The sequence below is a fragment of the Heterodontus francisci genome, chromosome 17 (genome assembly GCF_036365525.1).
Source record: "Heterodontus francisci isolate sHetFra1 chromosome 17, sHetFra1.hap1, whole genome shotgun sequence".
Classification (NCBI taxonomy): Eukaryota; Metazoa; Chordata; class Chondrichthyes; order Heterodontiformes; family Heterodontidae; genus Heterodontus; species Heterodontus francisci.
Window position 1 is genome coordinate 73239774 of NC_090387.1, and position 22728 is coordinate 73262501.

Consider the following 22728-nt stretch of genomic DNA (forward strand, 5'->3'; position numbering starts at 1 on the left):
AATCTAAAGTCCTTAATAAATGACACTAATTTTTTTTAAAAACACACTGTACTAGTACTAACCTTATCACTTGTCTGGTAGGTTTTGACCTTTTTTTTCAAAAAAGAACTTTCCCCTTATTTTTTTAAGCTATTTACAGGCACTAACTGCTGTTACTTACCCAACCAATCGCCTTGCAGCTTTCCTGTGATGTCACTATTGACTTTTTTTTTTCTTTTTTCAAAACTCCAGTGCGCCTGGACTGCTCTCCGCTCCCGGAAGGTAAGTGGCTAGGCCGTGATCCTCGGGCTCTATTTATCCACTCCTCTCTCAGCATTCTCCCTTCAGGTCCACTCCTCCCCTGGAAGGTAAGTGTCTAGGCTGCGATCCTCGGGCTCTATTTATCAGCTCCTCTCTCTCGGCATTCTCTCCTCAGGTCTGCTGCTCTCCGCTCCGCTCCCCTCCTGGTAGGTAAATCAATTGCCATTGAGAAGGTGGTGGAGAGGCGCCGCCTTGAACTGCTGCAGTCCTTGGGTGTAGGTACACCAACAGTGCTGTTAGGAAGGGAGTTCCAGGATTTTGACCCAGCGACAGCGAAGGAACGGTGATATAGTTCCAAGTCATGATGGTGTGTTATACCAACAAAACCAGCTGCAGAGTCAGTGATGATACGGTTAGAAGTAAACCCTGGGCTTAATTTGTCCAAGACGGGTGTCATATATGAATAGCTATATCTTTAAAGGAAGTTCCAGTGTTTTTAGCTGGCTTTACAAATTCAAGTTTAAAATAAGACCAGATGATACGAATATCATCAAAAATAGAAGAGAAAGGAGAAGGCGAGACTTGTGCATACAAACTTTTATAAATCATTAAAGAGGTGACTTGTTTAATAATTGAACAAATTGCTGAGTGAACATAATAAATTATTAAAATACCCAATGATTTATTAACTAATGTGCTGATTGCATTGTTTGTTGGATGAGTTTTACAAATCAATTATTTTTATCTACAATTCATAACTCTTCAAATTAATGGCTGAGATTTTCTACTTCAGTTTTACCGCATGAGCCCACAAATCTCCTCGATTATTTCTGCCATATTCTTGGCAGATTAGTTCTGGTCACTTAACATTTTCCTTTGATTCTGGGCTGTCCTCTATCCTATTTCAATCTACCAATGCTCCTCTCTATCACCTGGATCCTGTCTTCTCTCCAAGGATGCTTTTCACCTGGTTCTGCACCTCCACTTTCTTGACATTTTAGTCACCCAGTCTCCTTTTGCCTCCAGCTGTCCCTTGTTGGCTCCTTAAACACAAGTCACAGTGCTTGGACACTGCCTTTCTGTTGCTGAACCGCTCTTATTTCTTCCTTACAACTCTCCTGTTTGCAAAACTGTCCAGCTGTCTGCGTAGGGGTTTTTGTTGCTGGAATCAGGGGTCCGGTTTCTTCTGTCCTTTTGACAGAAGGGTAGTATAAACTTGGTGTGGGATAGGGTTTTACTGCAAATAAAAAATTGATTGCTTCAAAGAACCTGCCCTTGGCACATGTATGCTTCCCAAATAATTTTTCCGATTCATTGGATATGTGGGCCACTTCAGTAAGCCAATTAAACACAGTTATACTCACCTGCCTTTTTTTGTTCATTTTTCATTCTCCTTACCTATTGACACATGCCTGTCGTCTTTGTGAAATTTGAATTAATATTCCTGCTCCTGTTTTTAATGCCAGATTTACAACAATTTATTTTTCCGTTTTACTATAGCAACAACAACTTTTATTTATATAGTGCCTTGAACGCAATAAACGTCCCAGGGTGCTTCACATGAGCATTACAAAGCAAAATATGACGCCGAGCCACATAAGGAGATATTAGTTCAGATGACCTAAAGCTTGGTCAGAAAAGAAGGCTTTAATGAGTGCCTTGAAGGGGCAAAGCGAGGTAGAGAGATGCAGAGGAAATTCCAGAGCTTTAGGGTCTAGGCAACTGAAGGAGGAGATGCCAATGGTGGAGCAATTAAAATCGGGGATGCTCAAGCTGCCAGAATTAGATGAACACAGATATCTTGGATGTTTGTGGGGCTGGAGGAGATTACAGAGATATGGAGGGATTTGAAAACGAGGAGGAAAATTTTGAAATGAAGACAGTGCTTGACCAGTAGCCAATGTAGGTCAGGGAGAACAGGGGTGATAAGGGAACGAGACTTGGTGAGAGTTAAGACACGGGCAGCAGAGTTTTGGATGACCTCAAGTTTATGGAGGGTAGAATGTGGGAGACCAGCCAGGAGTGCAATGGAATAGTCAAGTCCAGAGGTAACAAAGGCATGATTGAGGGTTTCAGCAGAAGATGGGTTGAGTTGGGGTGAAGTTAGGCGATGTTACAGAGGTGGAAATAGGCGGTCTTAGTGATGGAGTAAATATATGGTCGGAAGCTCATCTCGGGGTCAAATATGATGCCAAAGTTGCGAAGAGACTGGTTTAGTCTCGGACTTCTCCCAGACAGAGGGATGGAGCCAGTATGTAAGGAACTACAGCTATTTTACATCATATAAAGTTCTTAGTAAATTGTTTCCAGTAGCACCAAACCCTTCACTCTTCCTTTTGATAGGAGATTTCTATTAAATGTTTGAACCACATCCATAGTCAGCTAATGATATTCAGGTTTGGTCATTCACATTCTCATTCCATCATTCTACTAATGTTCTTAATTTCTTCTTAAATTTGATTCTGATAGTCTCATATTAAATGTGATTCAGGTTCCTTACACTTCTCCCTTACTTCATATTTTTGTTGTTGTCCCTGATTGCTGTATGATCTGAGAATTAATTTAAATCTCCTGTCTTCCAACTTTTCTAAGCACCATTGTCTAAACTATAGTTTGGGAGCTGCCCTAATTACCAAGAGCTTTGAGGTTTTACGTGCATAAAAATAATATGTTGACATGATACAGTGCGTGAAGCCACAAAATACAAGTACAGTGGAAGCTGCGCAAGTTGACAAGAAACTATCAGGATACACTGCAAAATGAGGGCCTAACAAAATTATGTAGCTCTAAAACAAATTCTTTGAAACTGCCACGGAACTCGTCCAGATACATCACGCACTCTCCATTCTCTTTCCCTTCTCTTATCTCTTCCAGCCTTTCAAAAGGTGACACTGGAATAAAGTATGTGCTGGACATAGGACCACAGATTATTTCTTGGTAAACCTGCAGTAATGGCAGAGTCTGTTCACAATGACCATGCCAAATACTTGCACACTTGCAATATTTTTGCAGTCTACCGCTAACAAATGGGTACGATACCATTTACTAGGCACCAGGTTGGATGTTTATTGATGTTCATTACAATAGTCAATCACTTTTTACATAAAATTGGGTATATCAACAACTCCTTTTTGCTTTTCCTTAACAATAGAGTAAACCTTAACTCCTTAATTGTGACCTGCTATTCAATATGGAATAGTGACACTGAAGAAGGCATCCTTGGTGTAGTAGCTGCATGATAAGATTACTCTCTAGCCATAATTAGTAATACTACAGAGTACTATCATAGAACAACACTAATGATAATTATCAGCAGCATGATGCCAGAGTCTACGGTAGTGTTGGAGACAGGAATAAGAGTGCTTATTTAGCATTGGTTTATTTTTAATTTATTTATTCAGTGTCATTCTCTTACATATTACAATGAACTGTTCTTGTGGGATTGCAAAGTTTATATTTGATAAAAGGCTATTTTACATGCAGCTATGTCATCTACCCTGACCTGTTATATGCAGCAGATTCCTACTGTGCTCAGTGTATTTAATATTTGAGCATTGGGGTAAAATATGTACTTGAGAAGCTGAATGGGACTTGATGTGGAATATGACTTGGATAGTTCAATGCAAATTAGCAGCAAAGTATGCATTTAGGGATCCCTGACTAAAAGAACAAACAGACTTTTACAGATTGATGGAAAGCACTCTAGTATTTTAGTTTACATCTTCACATCCTGAGTGTTCAGTTACATGTAATGTAATGTAGGTTAGCCTACTTCTCTTTACAATATTTAAAGCAGTTTTCATTGCTCTCTCAATATCCTAGTGGCTGGAGACACTGTCTCATGCAGTGTTGTCCAACCTTTTGGAGCTGGGGCTGAGTAGTGTGTCAACTACTTATGATTTTGCAGAAATTTAAATTGCCTCAATATTCAGAAAATTCAAGCACTCCCTGAAATAAATTTCATACGGCCATATACCTTTGCCTTTCTTCCCTAATTTGAATGTGTTCCTGTCCTCTCAAACCTTTCCCTCCATATAAATTCACCCATAGTCACAGCCACCTCGTCAACCTTGCATCTCACGTGGCCTTTCTACTGTCAGTGTCTTCTGTCAGACTACTTTTCTGCCATCCAGTCCTGGATAAGCCATAATAAATACTGGGAAAATTGAAGCTATTATCTTTGCCATCCATCACAAACTCTAACTGCCACTGATTCCATCCCCCTCTCTGGTTACTGTCTCATCTTAGAGTAGGCTTTTTATACCCTTGGCATTCTATTTGATTCAAATCTGAGTTTCCAATCTTGTATCCTCTTCGTCACAATGACTGCCAACTTCCACATCCATAACATCGCTTGTCTCCGCCCCTGCCTAAGCACATGTGTTACCAAAACTCTCATCCATGTGGCTTTGTCATTTGCAGACTCAACTATTCCAGTGCTCTCCTGGCTGGCTTCCCATCCTCCCTAAACCTCAGCTCATACAAAAATCTGCTGCCTGTATCCTAACCCACACTATATTCCAAAAAAAGACCTATGAAAACTGCTTTAATCATTGTAAAGAGAAGTAAGCTAATCATTACATGTAATAATTATATGTGTACATGAACACTCAGGATGTGAAGATGTAAAATAAAATGCTAGAGTGCTTGTGGTGGGCTCACTAATCACTTCTGTGTTCAATGACTCCCAGGCCTCCAATGTTTCCAGTGGAAGGTGCTCATTCTTGTGTTCAAGTCCTTCATAGGACTACTTCACCCTATCTTGTTAACCTCCTCCAGCCCTACCTACAACCTTCTGACAATTCAACGTTCTTACAACTGGGGCCACTTGTGCATCCCTCCACTCCCATCGGCCCATCCATTGGCAACCATGCATTCAGCCATCTAACTCTAACGTCTGGAAGTTTCGCCCTGAACCCCTCCACCTCCTTTTCTTAAAAACCATCCTTAAAACCTCTTTTGTCAAGTTTTTACTCACTGCTCCTAATATCTCCTTCTGTGTCTGGCTCTGTGTCAGTTTTTTCCATGTTCTACATTTTTGAAACACTTTGGGACATTTGTTCCATGTTAAAAGTGTTTTATAAACAAAAGTTTTTGGTGGTGTTTTATCGCATGATATGCTACATTTGATATGATTGTAACTATAATATAGGAGTTGCCAAATATTTTCTTACTAGTCTCTGCCTAACATCCAGCATATTCCTATATTTACATAGTTTAAACTCTGCTATAATCTATCAATAATAGATTATTAATAATCTATCAATAGGAACGCTATCTAGCCATTTAATTATTTTATAGACCTCTATCAGTTCACCTCTGAGTCTACACTGCTCTAAAGTAAATAGAACTAGACCCTTGAACCTTTATGAATAGCTCAGGTTCTTTAAGCAATGAATTATTCCTGTAGATCTCCTTGGGATTTTTTCCAAGGCCACTATATTACCCACCACAAGGGTGGACTAAAACTGGGCTCAGTACTCTAGATGCGGTCTGACCAGTGATGTAATGGTGTCCTTTGATTTATATTGAAGCATTTTATTAATACAGCCCAATACTCTGTTGCCTTTAACTATGGTTTCCCTACTTTGGTGATGAACCTTCTGTGCTTTGTGCACAATAAAACTGAGATCTTGTGTCTGTTGATGTCTTTCAGTATTGTTCCTTCCAAATAATACACATATTGGGCTGGATTTTGTTCCCAGCCTGATGTCTGGTTCCTTGGCAGGGGGGCTGCAAAATTGGAGCGGCAGTGGCCGCCACAGAACCCAACGCCGGGATTGTCGGGCCCAGTCTTTGCAGTGGGTGGGGAAGCTCTGTGGCGGCCCCTCCACCGCTCAGTGACAGGGCCCGACTTAGCATATTTAAATAACACATTTGCATGAATTAAAATATAAACCACTGCGATTTTGCCTTCAGTTCCCGATCCTCAGCATGACGAGCAGCACGCACGTGCCTTCACTTTCCCATCCAGGGAAAGCTGGCACCACTAAGGTGGGGAAGGGCTCAACTCTGCACTCTAATGGATGAGGGGGAAGGTGTGAACTCTGCACTCTGATGGGTGGGGGGGGGGGAAGGTGTGAATTCTGCACTCTGATGGGTGGGGGGGAAGATGTGAATTCTGCACTCTGATGGGTGGGGGGGGAAGGGGTGAACTCTGCACTCTGATGGGTGGTGGGGGCGGGGAAGGTGTGAATTCTGCACTCTGATGGGTGGGGGGAAAGGTGTGAACTCTGCACTCGGGTGGTGGGGGGAAGGTGTGAATTCTGCACTCTGATGGGTGGGGGGGAAGGGGCGAAAACTCTGCACTTAGTGTATAGTGAAGTGGGGGAAGTGAGCAACTCTGCACTTTGTTGAATTGTCGGCAGGGCCGACAGCCTTTTAAAAATGGTGCCAGCACCAGCTTCCTCATCGGTGATGCCATGAACAGCGTCAACAATGCCGCCCCCGCCACATGATTGGGGGTGGCGGCGGTGGCCAGTGTGAATATGTAAAGTGGCCGCGCGCGCCGAATTGGGGTGGTGTGGTTCTTTGAGGGACAGCCGCCACTTTCCACGCCCACTGCCTTTCCCAGCGGCAGGACTACAAAATCCAGCCCATTATGTTTTGGCCTTACCAACATACAGGACACTATATTTATCTAAATTACATATCATTTGGCAGTATGTGGCCCACTCTCCTAACATATCTAAACCTTTTTTGCATTTGATTGCACCCTCTGCTGCTTTAACCCTTGCACAGATTTTGGTGTCATCTGCAAACTTAGTTGCCATACTCCCAACACTGCTGTCCAAGATTAATAAATACCATGAAGAGTAGCGGGCCTAAGAGCAATCCCTGGGGGACACCACTAGTAATATGTCTCTAAGCTGAATCATGCCCGTTAACTACAACTTTTTGGTTGTGGAATTGGAGCCAATTCCTAATTCAGTGTTTCAAATTTCCACTGATATCATAAGATTTTATCTTGTAAAGTAATCTAGTGTGAGGTACCCTATCAAAGGCTGTCTGAAAGTCCAGGTAGACAATATCTACTGGATTTCTCTCATTCACTAGTGGTTTTCTCAAAAACTCTATGAAATTTGTGCAGTATAACTTATTTTGGAAGCTGTATTGTGAATTTCTAATGGCTTCTTCCCTTTCCCAGTGATCATAAAGTGCAACTCTAAAGATCACATCTAGCATCTTCCCAGTAATGATGTAGGACTGAGAGGTTTGTAGTTCCCTGGCTAAGATTTGTCTCTTTTTTTTAAAAACAAGAACTACACGAGCTATTTTGCAGTCTAAGGGAACTATTCCCAACTCCATTGAAGTATTGAAGATATGAGTAAGGGGCTCTCTTTAATCACACTTGGATGGATATTATCCAGATCTGGAGTCCTATTCATTCTGAGATTTCCTAATCTATCCAAGATGACATTATTATCTATATTAATATTAATAATGCTATTCAATACAGGGCACCCTCCTCCTGGAACATAAGCATCATCTACAGGAGTATAGACTGATGCAAAATAGTTAATTTAGCAGCTCTACCATAACCTGAGAATCAGTTTGAATCTGCACTGCCATATCATTTAGTGGCTCTATAAGGTTCTTAATGGTCTTCTGACTTTTGGCATACCTGAGAAATATTTTGCTATTACAGCCACAGTTTCACACCATCTTCTCATCTTCTTTTCCAGAGATCCCCTGGCTACTCTTAGGACTGTTTTTGTCTCCCTCAATTGCATGCAATACTTTTCCTTGTTCGCCTATAAGTCAAATGCCTTCATTATGTAGAATATGGAAAAAAAGAGGAAAACTGGACGTCAAGGAAGGTTAGTCTGTGCTAAGTCCTTGTACATGAATCACAGAAAGTTAACATGCAGGTTCAGCAAGCAATTAGGAAGACAAATGATATGTTAGCTTTTGTTACAAAGGGATTGGCGTATAAAAGTAAAAAAGCTCTTGCTACAATTATACAGGGCATTGTTCAAGCCACATCTGGAATACTGTGTGCAGTTTTGGCCTCCTAACCTAAGAAAAGACATACTTGCCTTAGAGGGACTGTGATGAAGGTTTACTCAAGTGATTCCTGGGGTGAGGGGATTGTCCTATGAGGAGAGATTGAGTAGACTAGGCTTATATTCTCTGGAGTTTAGAAGAATGAGAGGTGATCTAATTGAAACTTATAAAATTCTTCAGGGGCTTGACAGTCTAGATGCTGACAACATGTTTCCTCTGTCTGGGGAATCTAGAATATGAGGTTAAAGTCTCAGAATAAGGGGTTGGCCATTTGGGTCTGGAATGAGAAATTTCTTCACTCAAAGGGTTGTGAATCTTTGGAATTCTCCACTCCAGAGTGCTGCAGATGCTCAGTTGTTGAGTATATTCAAGACAGATAGATTTTTGGGTATTAAGGGAATTAGCAAATATCGGATGTCCACCAAAGCTACTAAGTATCATCATCTCATTCCATGACGATATGAAAGGCACATTTCAGCATAGCGGTGCCTCATCAGACCCCTTTCCTATCCTGCGTGGCGTGAAACAGGGCTGTGTTCTCGCACCTAAACTGTTTGGGATCTTCTTCTCACTGCTGCTCTCATATGCGTTCAAGTCTTCAGAAGAAGGAATTTTCCTCCACACAAGATCAGATGGCAGGTTGTTCAACCTTGCCCATCGTAGAGCGAAGACCAAAGTATGGAAAGTCCTCATCAGGGAACTCCTCTTTGCTGACGATGCTGCATTAACATCCCACACAGAAGAGTGTCTGCAGAGACTCATCGACAGGATTGCGGCTGCCTGCAATGAATTTGGCCTAACCATCAGCCTCAAGAAAACGAACACCATGGGACAGGACGTAAGAAATGCTCCACCCATCAATATTGGCGACCACGCTCTGGAAATGGTTCAAGGGTTCACCTACCTAGGCTCCACTATCACCAGTAACCTGTCTCTCGATGCAGAAATCAACAAGCGCATGGGAAAGGCATCCGCTGCTATGTCCAGACTGGCCAAGAGAGTGTGGGAAAATGGTGCATTGACACGGAACACAAAAGTCCGAGTGTTTCAAGCCTGTGTCCTCAGTACCTTGCTGTATGGCAGCGAGGCCTGGACAACGTATGTCAGCCAAGAGGGACGTCTCAACTCATTCCATCTTCGCTGCCTCCAAAGAATCCTTGGCATCAGGTGGTAGGAACGTATCACCAATGCAGAAGTCCTCGAGGTGGCCAACATCCCTTGCATATACACCCTACTGAGCCAAAGGCACTTGAGATGGCTTGGCCATGTGAGCCGCATGGAAGATGGCAGGATCCCCAAGGACGCATTGTACAGCAAGCCCGTCACTGGTATCAGACCCACCGGCCGTCCATGTCTCCGCTTTAAAGACGTTTGCAAACGCGACATGAAGGCCTGTGACATTGACCACAAGTCATGGGAGTCAGTTGCCAGCGATCGCCAGAGTTGGCGGACAGCCATAAAGGCGGGGCTAAAGTGTGGCGAGTCGAAGAGACTTAGCAGTTGGCGGGAAAAAAGACAGAAGTGGAAGGAGAGAGCCAACTGTATAACAGCCCCGACAACCAATTTTATCTGCAGCGCCTGTGGAAGAGTCTGTCACTCTAGAATTGGCCTTTATAGCCACTCCAGGCGCTGCTCCACAAACCACTGACCACCTCTAGGTGCTTACCCATTGTTTCTCGAGACAAGGAGGCCAAAGAAGAAGAAGGGAATTAAGGGATATGCAGATAGTATGGGAAGATGGAGTTGAGGCCGAAGATCAGCCATGATCTTGTTGAGTGGCAGAGCAGGCTTGAAGGGCCAAATGGCCTATTCCAGCTCCTATTTCTTATGCTGTTATGTTTATGTTCTTTGTGGGCTGGGTCATTGAGTTGTAAAGCTTGGAATCCTTTGAGCACACATAAATACATACTATTCAATTTGAAAACAGCATTGATTTTGTCACTCACCTAAAGGTGCTAAAATTAAACTCATCAGTTTTATGGCATTGTGGCTATTGTGTAGTCATTGCTACCCACTAACCCATCTCAGCTGAAATTAATCAATTAATTTTGCATAATTAAACACACAAAATTACTCCTACCTAGTTCAGTTGCAGGCTTAAATTAAAAATTAACTTTATGTAATTAAAAATATCATCTGGTACATTAATACCCAAATTGTGTGAATGTGAAGCCATCACCAAATTTTAGATAGCATGCTTGCTGGCTGATGATTTCTGCTTCCCCTTTCAAAGATGTTAGTTAGCTGTTCCTGCTCACCCATGGTTGGTTGCCCCCCCTATCACCCTTCTCCCTAACCCTGACTGTCTGCTCTGCTCTCCCATGATTGATTGATTGCTCTCACTTTCCTCAGTATCAGCTAGCTGAATAACCATTCAGTCTCCTCGATGCTGCCTGATTATACTTCTTGCATTTTAAAGCCCAAGTGATTCAGTTTCTGTTTGTGCGGCAATAATTCTTGCAATCCAGTTTTCCATGCTTAAATTTATTACAGCACAGGTTTGGCTGTTTTGAATTTACTTAACTTGAGTCACAACTGGCATCCTTGTACAAAACATAATTAAGCCATTGGTATTTCATGGACTTGTTTACCAACCATATGTGCCCTTTGAACTGTAGTTTGGACATCTCGCCTATAAATGATACTGCATACTTTACTGTATCTGCCCTGAGAATATTTATATGCATGTTTTATGCTTCTGAATAACTTCATTTATTGATTTTTTTTAAAAAGTAGACTGCATGGACCAATAGGAGCTAGCTTTGATTAATGGTCTGTCCTTTTTTGGTTGGTGTCAGCTAAATGAGCTGCTACAAGCAGCTTCAGGATAGGAAAGAGGAAAATTTGTTTGAGCTCCTGCTGGTGGGCATTTCAGGTGACTCTTACTCCGAAATGCAAGTGTGTCCATGTCCATCAGGCGAGGATAGGATTGGTCCTGGCTATGTGTCAGGAAACACTCTTCTTTCCCAGTTGAATAACAAGTCAACACATACTATATTTAGGCTTGGACATGAGGAAGTACTGGATGTTGGCTAGCATCTATAGAACTGTATCACAACAAGATGGGTCACTGACCCGAAACGTTAACTCTGCTCAGTTCCGAAGAAGGGTCACTGACCCGAAACGTTAACTCTGCTTCTCTTTCCACAGATGCTGCCAGACCTGCTGAGTGATTCCAGCATTTCTTGTTTTTATTTCAGATTTCCAGCATCCGCAGTATTTTGCTTTTATCACAACAAGATGGAGCAGCTTCAGTGGAGGAATGGAGAAAACTGTTAGAAAAAGAGCTGCTGTCACAACATGTGCAAGTTATTGAGGCTGACATCTGGGTACCTGATGTCATTCTGTTTTGAACAAATAATCCCTGTCATTTTTCCATATGCTCCAGGATTAGGGCATTAGCTATGAGGAGAGTTTGGATAAACTCGGATTGTTTTCACTGGAACGACGGAGGTGGAGGGGCGACATGATAGAGGTTTACAAAGTTATGAGTGGCATGGACAGAATGGATAGTCAGAAGCTTTTTCCCAGGGTGGAAGAGTCAGTTACTAGGGCACATAGGTTTAAGGTGCGAGGGGCAAAGTTTAGAGGGGATGTGCGAGGCAAGTTCTTTACACAGGGTGGTGAGTGCCTGGAACTTGCTGCCGGGGGAGGTGGTGGAAGCAGGAACAATAGCGATGTTTAAGAGGCATCTTGACAAATACATGAATAGGATGGGAATAGAGGGATACGGACCCCGGAGGTGCAGAAAGTTTTAGTTCAGGCAGGCATCAAGATCGGCGCAGGCTTGGAGGGCCGAATGGCCTGTTCCTGTGCTGTACTGTTCTTTGTTCTGTTCTTTGATTTCAAAATAGTTTTTGCCAACTATGGAAATGAACACAAGAACAGTAGATCATTCAGCCCTCGAGTCTGTTCAGCCGTTCAACTAGATCATGATCTGTCCTTCAAATCCATTTATCTGCCCTTGTTCCACATCCCTTGATATGTTTACCTAATAAAAATCCATCAACTGCAGCTTTGAAGATTCCAGTTGTTTCCCACATCCACTGCCTTTTGGCGGGGGGAAAGTTTCAGATTTCCATGACCTTTTGTGTGGAAAAAGAACCTTCAAATTTCACTCCTAAATGTCTGAGCTCTAATTTTAAATTTTATTCATTCACAGAGTATGGGCATCGCTGGCAAAGGCCAACATTTATTACCATCCCTCATTGATCTTGCAAAGGTGTTGGTGAGCTGCCTTCTTGAATCACTACAGTCTGTGTGGTGAAGGTACACCCAAAGTGCTGTTGGGTAGGGAGTTTCAGGATTTTGACACAGCAATGATGATATATCAGTGATATATTTTCAAGTCGGGATAGTGTGTGACTTTGATGGGAACTTGGGGCTGTGGTGTTTCTACTCAGCTGGTGCCCTTGCCCTTCTCGGTTATGCAAGTCACGGGTTTGGGAGGTGCCGTTGAAGAAGCCTTGGCGAGTTTCTGGAGTGCATCTTGTAGATGACACACACTACAGCAATGGTGCGCCATTGGTGGAAGGAGTGAATGTTTAAGGTGGTGCACAGGGTGCCAATCAAGTGGGCTGCTTTATCTTGAATGGTGTTGAGCTTCTTGTTGTTGAAGCTGAACTCATCAAGGTAATTGGAGAATATTGCAGTACACTCCTGAGTTGTGTCTTGTAGGTGGTGGAAAGCCTTGAAGTGAGCCACTCACCACAGAATACATAATCTCTGACCTGCTGTTGTAACCACAATATTTATATGGGTGAGCCAGTTAAGTTTCTGGTCAATAGGGACCTCCCCAGGATGTTTATGGGAGAGGAATGTGACAGTGGTAATGCCATTGAGTGACAAGGTGGGGTGGTTTAGACTCTCTTCTTGAAGATAGTCAGTGCCTAGCATTTGTCTGGTGCCAATATTACTTGCCATTTATTGCTCAGTCCAGGTCTTGCCACATACAGGCATGGACTGCTTCATTATTTGAGGAATAGCGAATGGAACTGAACACTGCAATATCAGAGAACATCCCCACTCCTGATGTTATGATGAAGGGAAAATCATTGATGAACCAGCTGAAGGCGTTTAGGCCTAGGAAACTGCCCTGAGGACCTCCTACAGCGATGTCCTGGGGCTAAAATGATTGGCCTCCACCAACCACAGCCATCTTCTAGGTATGACTCCAGCCATTGGAGAGTTTTCCCCCAATCCCGTTATCTTCAATTTTACTAGGGCTCCTTGGTGCCACACTCAGTCAAATGCTGTCTTGATGTCAAGGACAGTAACTCTCGCCTCACTTCTGGAATTCAGTTCAGATTATGCTTCCTTCTATTGGATTACCCCATCTGAGGTAATGGTGGAAAACCAGAGGAAAGCCCTATCAAATCCTTTCATTGTTTTAAAGATCTTGATTAGATCACGCACAACCTTCTAAACCCCAGGGAAAACAGACTAAGTCTATGCAATCTGTCCTCATAATTTAACCCCTTAATTACTGTATCATTCTGGTGAATCTGTGCTCCAAGGCCAATATCTCTTTCCTGAGGTATGGTGCCAAAACTGAATGCAATGCTGTAGATGGGGTCTGACCTAGGCTCTGTACAACTGAAGCATCGCTTCATCCCCTTGAGATAAGGGAGAACATTCCAATAGCCTTTTTAATTGCAGATACAAAAAGCAGTAGCTTTTAGAAGCTTGGAAGGGCTTCTAAATGAACATTGCCACTTAAACGTAGCATAGTAGTGTCACTAACTAAGCACCATTGATGTCTGGATCAAGTCTTTTCTTTTGGAGCACAGGCATTGAATAAGTAGAACTCCAGGGCAAGAGGTTTCCATATGTGGTAAAATAGCAACAAGAGGGTGGGGTTGAGGTGGTAATGAGAAGTTACTCAACTCTTGAACTAGTGGTCAGTAACTTGTACCTACATGTGGTTTCCATTACACTCTTCCTCATGCAGCTGCTTGTGGCTGCTGGTAATTGGAGAGGTTTAGTGGCACAGTTCCTAATGTATTTGAGGTAATTGCAGTTTTTTTTAAAGCCAAAATAAATATAGTAACATTATCCATCTAGTGGCTAAATTTAACCTGCACTGCTGAAGGATGAAAATGTGCTTCTACCTCAATCCATTTGTAACACGGAGCAAAAATATCAGCAAGCTATTTATGGAAACGACCCTGTTTCTGATGAAGCAACATTTACATTTTAACTTCATAAGTCAACATGCTTGTGTATTATGAAAAGATGCACCAGTCTTCAAGTATGAGGAGTTTTAAACCCATGTTATCCCATCAAGTAATGAAAGAGTTTTTTTGACAAGGGATGAATTAACCGAAATGTGAGTAACAAGGGTGGTATATGAGCACCTTATTTGTGGCTTAAGTGCACCAAGTGCACCAGGTTATTTAAAGATGAACTGTACATACCAAGAAGGTGCCAGGTTTAATCCTCAGTCTGTCTTTCGTTTGTTGCCCTTATTGGAGCGTATGCTTCTGGGTTAGAGGGAGCTACAATTGACCAAGATTTTCACATCTGAATGCCATCCAGTGACCTCTGAGGCTTTGACATGTGGGGTGGTCAAGTGACGATAGATTTGGGATTGGCTGTGATATTCTCCACAGTGGAAAAAGCCTGCAGTTTCCCGAGTCTGACATGTGAAGAATGTCCCCTTGGCTGAGGTACGAGAGAGCAACTGGTGGCCATGGAACCATATCTCAGCCTGAGTCAATACCTTTGGTAGAAGAAGAGAGAAACCTGAAAGAGAAAATAATCTTTATAAAAAAGGCAGACATGTTATATGGAAAAAGATATCACCAGATGTTATGATACAAAGGTGAGCAGGGGGTAGATAAATGCATTTTGCAAATATTAAGTAAGTGGTCACATCGCCAGTTCTTTTCAACTAGCTCCACTGAAAACAAGTGAAACACTTTTACAAATTGGGGTAATGCTGCCTACTTTCCCTTCAAGAACTAACAGATGATTTCAAGCGTTTGCAAAACGTGTGCTACTGCCAGAGACAACTCAAGACACTTAATTGAATGTTAGTTGAAACCAGAGTTTGGCTAAACAAGAGAATAACCACTGGCTCACTTTGATGAATTGGGCATTAACTTCATGAGGGAAACCTTGATCGAGGGAAGATTGACATTAAATTCTAGTCAATAAATTTATCAAGAGAAAACCAATTATAGACTGCATGTGATTGGTTGTTCATGAAACAGAGGGGGAAATTGCCCACACATCACATGGAGTGTCAGTAATGCCAAGGACTGCAGAAGGCACCTCAACTACTTAAATCAGGTGGCAATAGAGAAGATAGTCGCGATGACCTGAAGTGCATGGACAAATTGGAAACTGCAGAGTGAATAAAACTGATGGCACAAAAATGTAGGTGTTCATCTTAAGAACATAAAATGGAATGGTAAAAGGCCATGCTGCCCACTTGTGCCACCTCCATAGTGTTACATTGGTTTCCATTTTTTGTTAAAACTTGAGAATCTATATTTTAAAAACTGAAAAGGATTTCATGGACATTGAATCATCTGGAGATTAGTAAACTAAAGGATTTGACAGCACAATTGGGGATAGAATTGAAATCAGGAGCAAAAAAGCAGAGATAATTGAAGTAATTGTCCAACATTTGAAATTGGAAGAAGGCGGCGGCAAATCAGAGGGTAGTGCAGTTGACTTAGCTAAAATTCGATTACAGATGAGGCAGCTTGAACTTGACTAGGAGAAAGAAATAGAATTGAAAAGACTTAAGCTTGAATTTCAAAGAGAAAGTGAAAGAGAAGCAAGGGAATTCAAATTTAAAACGATGGAACTAAGACAAAGGGGTGGCCTTGACTCCAGTGAAAGTTCTGGTGGGGAAAGATCCATCTCCAGTCGAGGATCCAGTGGGGAGCTATTTAAATTTGTGCAAGCGCTTCCTAAGTTTGAGGAAAGGGGCGTAGAGGTATTTTTCATTTCTTTTGAAAAGGCAGCCAAACAAATGAAATGACCAAAGGAAAGCTGGACATTGCTTATGCAAAGCAGATTGATAGGCAGAGCCGATGAGGTTTATGCCATGCTTTCTGAGGAGGCTTCTGCAGGTTATGAGATGGCAAAAAGGCTATTCTCGCTGCATATGAGTTAGTCCCCGAAGCTTACCGACAGAAGTTTCGGAACCTCCGGAGATTGTCTGGGGAGACTTATATAGAATATGAGAGGGAAAGCAAATTAATTTTGATTGTTGGATATGGGCACTAAAGATGGAAGCCACGTATGAGAACCTTAGAGAACTGATTCTCCTGGAAGAATTTAAAAATCACTCCTTCCAGTAGTGAGAACTCATGTAGAGAACCAGAAGGTTTCAAGGGCCAGACAAGCAGCAGAAATTACTGATGATTTTGAGCTTGTGTATAAGCCCAAACCCTTAGTCCGTCAGCCCCTAAAACGAGAAGGATAGGAGGTGGGAGAGTGAAAGGAATGCATGTAACTGGGGACAAGAAGGGACAGCTGGGACCGCCCCAGGATCCCCTCCTCAGGCCAGTAAAATGGAGCTGAGGGTGGAAGTGAGATCTGCAAACCTTAGTATTATCAATGTCACAAGGTGGGACATCTTCGTTCAGAACCCAGGAAGTTGCAAGGTAAACCCATGGGACCTGTTGGGATACACAAAGATAATGCAGACAAAGGTGCTCTGACTGAGAGAACAGCAGATCAGGTTGTAGCTCTAACTGCACCTGTAAAGCCAAATTCAAAAAACAAAGTGAGTGCAGGGGTTGAGAGTAAGATACCCGAAAGTTATAGGGCATTCTTGTCAAAAGGAAAAGTAACTCCAAGTGAGGCAGGCAAACCTATAGTTAGTTATATTTAGGAATACAGGAACAAACCAAACTCTTTTGCTGGGGAAAGGTATAGCATTTCCACCAGAGAGTGCACTGAATACTAAAGTTTTAGTGAATGGTATTGGTGGGGAGTATTTACCTTTGTATCAGGTGCACCTAGAGTGTGACCTAATGACTGGAATGGTAACTGTAAGAGTTGTCCATAGTTTGCCAGTAGATGGAATTGACCTACTCCTGGGGAATGATTTGGCCAGAGCAAAAGTATTAGTTTCTCCTGTAGTCACCAAGAAATCAAGTGAAGTTAAAGAGACAGAACAGTTACAGGACAAGTTTCCAGGAATTTTTCATTCATGTGTAGTAACCCGAGCAACGGCTAAGCAAGTTCCATTGTTGGAGATGATGCAATTGGCACCACAGACAGATAGCCAAATATTAGAAACTTTTTTGGGGGATTTAGATAATCCAAATGAAATGTTTCATAAATCTTCTGTGACCACAGCTCAGCAAGCTGATCCAGAGTTAAATAAAGTGGCACGACAGAAGCTGAGGCAAAAGGAGTTCCAGAAGACTATTATGTTAAAGATGGGGTTCTGATAAGAAAGTGGAGACTGCCTCACAGACCTGCAGATGAAGAATGGACGGTTGTTCAACAGGGAGTTAGCGCAGGAAATTCCTATAGCAAGACATATGGGGATCCAGAAGACCAAATCACATATAAGTCAACATTACTAATGGCCAGGACTTTCTACGGATGTGGTGCAGTTTTGTAAAACATGTCATATGTGTCAGATTGTGGGAAAACTGCAGCCTGCCATAAAACCAGCACCTCTAATTCCCATGCCCGTTATTGGGGATCCATTTAGTAGGGTGTTGGTAGACTGTGTAGTACCCTTACCGAAACAAAAGCGGGACACCAATATATATTCACTATCATGGATTTGGCTACTCAATTCCCAGAGGCCATTCCCTTGAGGACAATTTCTGCTAAGGTAGTGGTGGAGAAGTTAACCCAATTATTTACTAGATATGGATTACCAGTTGAAATTCAGTCAGATCAAGGTTCCAATTTTATGTCTAAGATATTTCAAGAAGTTATGGGTAATTTGGGTATAACACAGTTAAAGTCTTCAGCATACCACCCACAGACACAGAGAGCTTTAGAAAGGTACCATCAGACCCTCAAAACAATAATCAGGGCATACTGTCATGAATATTCCCATGATTGGGATAAAGGGCTAGACTTTCTTTTATTTGCCACGAGAGATTCACCTAATGAGTCTACAGGTTTTAGTCCTTTTGAATTAGTTTACGGACATGAGATAACAGGTCCCCTAAAACTAATTAAAGAAAGGTTTTTAGAACAGAGAGATGAATCTTCTGCACTAGATTATGTATCTTGTTCCTGGAATGACTCATGAGAGCTTGCAATGTGGCTCAGGAACACCTTAAAGCATCCCAAACCACTATGAAAAAATGGGCAGACAAGCATCCAAAGACCCGAACATTTCAACCAGGGGATGAAGTGTTAGTATTATTACCTTTACAGGGTGAACCATTAAAAGCACGATTCAATGGTCCATATAAAATGGTCAAAAGAATTGGCAAGGTAAATCATTTGATTGACACCCCAGATTGCCAAAAAAAGAGTTGACTGTGTCATATCAATATGTTAAAACAATATTATCGTCAGGAGAAGGATAAGCGAGCACAAGTCAGGTAGTAGGGACAGTGAGGAATGAAAGAGATAGTGAGGATGAGGCAGAAGGAGGCCTAGACAATTCTCAAATTGAACCTCCTACTATCCGGTTAGTTCAAACCGAATTGCGAGAAAGATTGGACACTATGCTTTCATACTTAGATCCAGAACAATGAGAAGACCTAACAAGGCTACTTGCAGCATTTAAAAGAGTCTGTAAGGGTAAGCCAGGATGTACAACCTTAGCCACACATGATGTGGATGTAGGGGAATCCATTCCTATAAAACAGCATTCTTACTGCTTAAGTCCAGACAAACAGGCCCAAGTAAAAGTAGAAATCCAATACATGCTGGAAAATCATGTAATTGAAACCAGTCAAAGCAGCTGGAGCTCACCAATAGTATTAGTGCCTAAACCTGACAGGTCCACCAGACTCTGCATAGACTACAGAAAAATTAGTGCAGTAACAAAGGCAGGCTCCTACCCAATTCCTCACTTGGAACACTGTATTGACAGAGTTGGCAGTGCCATGCTTCTTACGAAGTTAGATTTGTTAAAGGGATACTGGGAAGTTCCTTTAACACCCCGAGCTAAAGAAATATCAGCTTTTGTCACACTGGATGGTCTTTATCAGTGCCGAGTGATGCCATTCAGGCTAAAAAATGCCCCAGCAATCTTTCAGAGACTAATGAATCAAGTGGTAGCCAGTGTTCCTAATTGTGTAGTTGATCTTGATGATGTGCTGGTATACAGTAACACTTGGGAGGACCACTTGAAACAGCTAGAAACCCTGTTTTAAAAAAATTACAAGCAGCTTATTTAGTGGTAAACCTGGCCAAAAGCGAATTTGCAAAAGCGCGAGTGACCTATCTCTGGCATATAGTAGGGAAAGGACAAGTGTTGCTAAGAACAGCGAAAGTACAAACCTTGGTGGAGTTCCCTATCCCTAGGACTAAGCATGAAATCATGAAGTTTTTGGGGATGTGTGGTTTTTACAGGAAGTTTGTACCAGATTTCAGCACTGTAGCTGCTCCACTAACTGATTTGCTACAGAAAAAGAAAACCAAGGTTGTGTGGTCAGGGGAGTGCCAAGCATCTTTTGAAAAACTGAAGGTTATTTTGACTAATGAGCCAATGTTGGCTGCTCCAAATTTCACTAAGCCCTTCAAGGTAGCGATTGATGCTAGTGACCTGAGGGTTGCTGCAGTCCTCTTACAAGATGATGAATCGGGCATAGAAAGTGGGATACTCTTTTTAAAAAATCTAAATCGATGCCAAAAAAGATATTCCACCATGGAAAAAGAAAACGTTAGATCTATTATTGGCTCTTAAACATTTTGAAGTCTATGTCCACCACAACTACAGAGAAACACTGGTATATACTGATCATAACCCACTAACCTAAGTGGAAAAATTTTAAACTCAGAATGCCACAATATTCCTATGGAGTTTACTGTTGCAGCCCTATCACTTAAAGATTGTCCATGTTTCAGGAAAAAATAATGTTACTGGAGATGCTTTGTCGCGAATCTAACTTTGTTGAGTTATATAAGTAAAGATGGTACAAAGCAAAATTGTATTAACTACAAGTAAAGAGTGACTGGGGGCATGAGTGTGGGAATGTGTTTAAAATGTTTTCAACTTTTTTTTATATAGTGTAATGGAATGCATTCTCAAATGGTGTTTCATTTCTCCAAGGCCGGAAGTGATACATGGGTTTCAATTTTTTGTTAAAACTTGAGAATCTACATTTTAAAAAATGAAAATGATTTTATGGGCATTGACTCATGTGGAGATTGCTGAACTTTGTGGGTGTTTTTTTAAAAGAAGGTCAACAAAAGGTTGACAAGTAAACAAGTTTTTACTGGAAGGCACATGATTTCAAGTAAACATAGCAGGGGGTTTGACTTGAGAGCTATTTTTGCTTATTGACATGACAGGATTTATGATTATCTTAGGACTTGCCTGGAAAAGTTGGTTTCATTTTGAACTGTTAAAAGCCAGCTGGTTTTGGACTAAAAGAGGCACATGGAATTTGCTTATTGACCTGCCAGGAGATCAGAAGAAAATCCGGACAACTGTTACCTCTCTTTGAAGAATCCCTGCTCTTAATAAGTAAATCCTGTATGAAGTTGTACTGTTCCCTCCTGCATTTTGAAGAAATTCTGAATGTTTGCAGAAACCTTGCATCTTTGAAAGAACTTTTCACTGAATGTGTGAGAACTGAAACCTTTGTTGCTGCACACCTGATGGAAGACCTATGTGAAGCCTTCTGTAGTTAAATTTCTTTGAACGCCTACACAAACGGACTGTTCATCAACCTCGCCTAGAAAGCTTCCTAGTGGCAGCCACCTATTCGACTTTGGGACACCTCACCAAAACAACTTCCTTCCATATCTTCTCTGCAGTCTAAGTTATTTTTTTAATTCCTTCTATTTCTTTGTAACAACTGTAAACAAAAATCCCTTTTTTCCCCAGCTAACCAGTTGTGTATGTGAGTGTGTGTTTGAGGGCTAGGATAAAAATAAGGGGCTTTAGTATTTCAATTTGTGTATATATTTACTTCATTATTGGTTAAGACTTTGTTTATAATAGATGGACAATTGTGTTGTTTATTAAAGAAACCTGGTTGGTGTGCTTTATTCTGGGGCCAAATAGAGTATCTAATTGACTATTTCAGTAAGTGGGAAAATTTATTGATATTCTCCTGTGGAGAAATGGGACTGAATTAACAGTGCACTCCTCCTTCCTCGGTCATAACATTAGTCTGTGCATGTCAATTTCAATCATAGACTCAGGATATTTATACTCTCTTCCTAACTCCATGGAGCAGTCAGACCTCTCAATATCCATATAACATAGAATCATAAGTGCAAAGCTATAAAATTGATGCACAGGAAAAGAACAGCTGGTCCATCAAGGCTGTCCCACGCTCATGATGGCTGGAGCAGCATGACTGGATCCTTCCTACTACAAGTAGCCATGTAATCTCCTGAGAGAGATGTAAAAAAAAAAGAGAAAATGCATTTGGCCCATTGTACCCATGCTGGCTCTTTGAAAGAGCCATCCAATTAGTCCCATTCTCCTGCTCTTTCCCCATATCCCTGCAAATTTTTCAGTTTCATGTATATAGCCATTTCTTTTTTGAAAGTTGTTATTGAATTTGCTTCTACCACCCTATCAGATAGTGAAGCAAGCAAATGTATTAATATCCCAATAACTTTCAATCCCCTTTCTTTTACAAATATAGACTCAGGAGGAGATGGTGTCCAGCCAGTCCTCTCAATCTGAAAAATTAATTTACTCATGAAATCTATATGCATGTTTTTTAAAAATAGTAAAATTATGTAATGAGATAATAGATTGTAAAATAACATTTAAGAATAAATCAATATCCTCTGTATCCGTCATGTCAGTAAATGCCCTGTAATGCACAATAGTTAATCTACAAGTGATTCCATTACAGCACAGTAAATGAGTATGCATAACATTAAATTATAATCTGTTCTGAAAATAATATGCTTAAATTTCCTCTTTAGTAGTTTAATGCTCCTTGTCGGCTGGCGCAGACACGATGTGCTGTGCTGTAAACTTCTATGATTCTATAATGTAGAATGTTGACTAGACCACACTTGGAGTACTATGAACAGTTCTGGTCTCCATATTATAAAAGGGACCTAGAGGCACCGAAGAAGGTGCAAAAAAGATTTACTAGAATCATACAAGAACAGAAAGGTTATACCTATCAGGAAAGATTGAACATGCTGGAGCTCATCTCTAGAAAAGAGAAGATTGAGGGGTGACCTGATAGGGGTTGTTAAGGTTATGATAGGATAGACATGGAAAGGATGTTTCCCATTATGGATGAGACCAGACCAAGAAGCCATAAATACAAGATAGTTACTCGTAAATTAGATAGGGAATTTAGGAGAGACTTCTTTACCCAGGAAGTGATTAGAATA

At 41.5% G+C, this 22728-nt stretch overlaps 1 long non-coding RNA gene across 1 annotated transcript; it reads left to right on the plus strand.

The window, feature by feature from the left end:
• The first annotated feature begins 223 nt into the window (after nt 1–223).
• Nucleotides 224–22212, plus strand: LOC137379057 (uncharacterized). Its single transcript, XR_010976730.1, has 3 exons — nt 224–261; nt 7926–8060; nt 11448–22212. It is a non-coding gene; the product is annotated as an uncharacterized lncRNA (long non-coding RNA).
• Nucleotides 22213–22728: the final 516 nt, after the last annotated feature.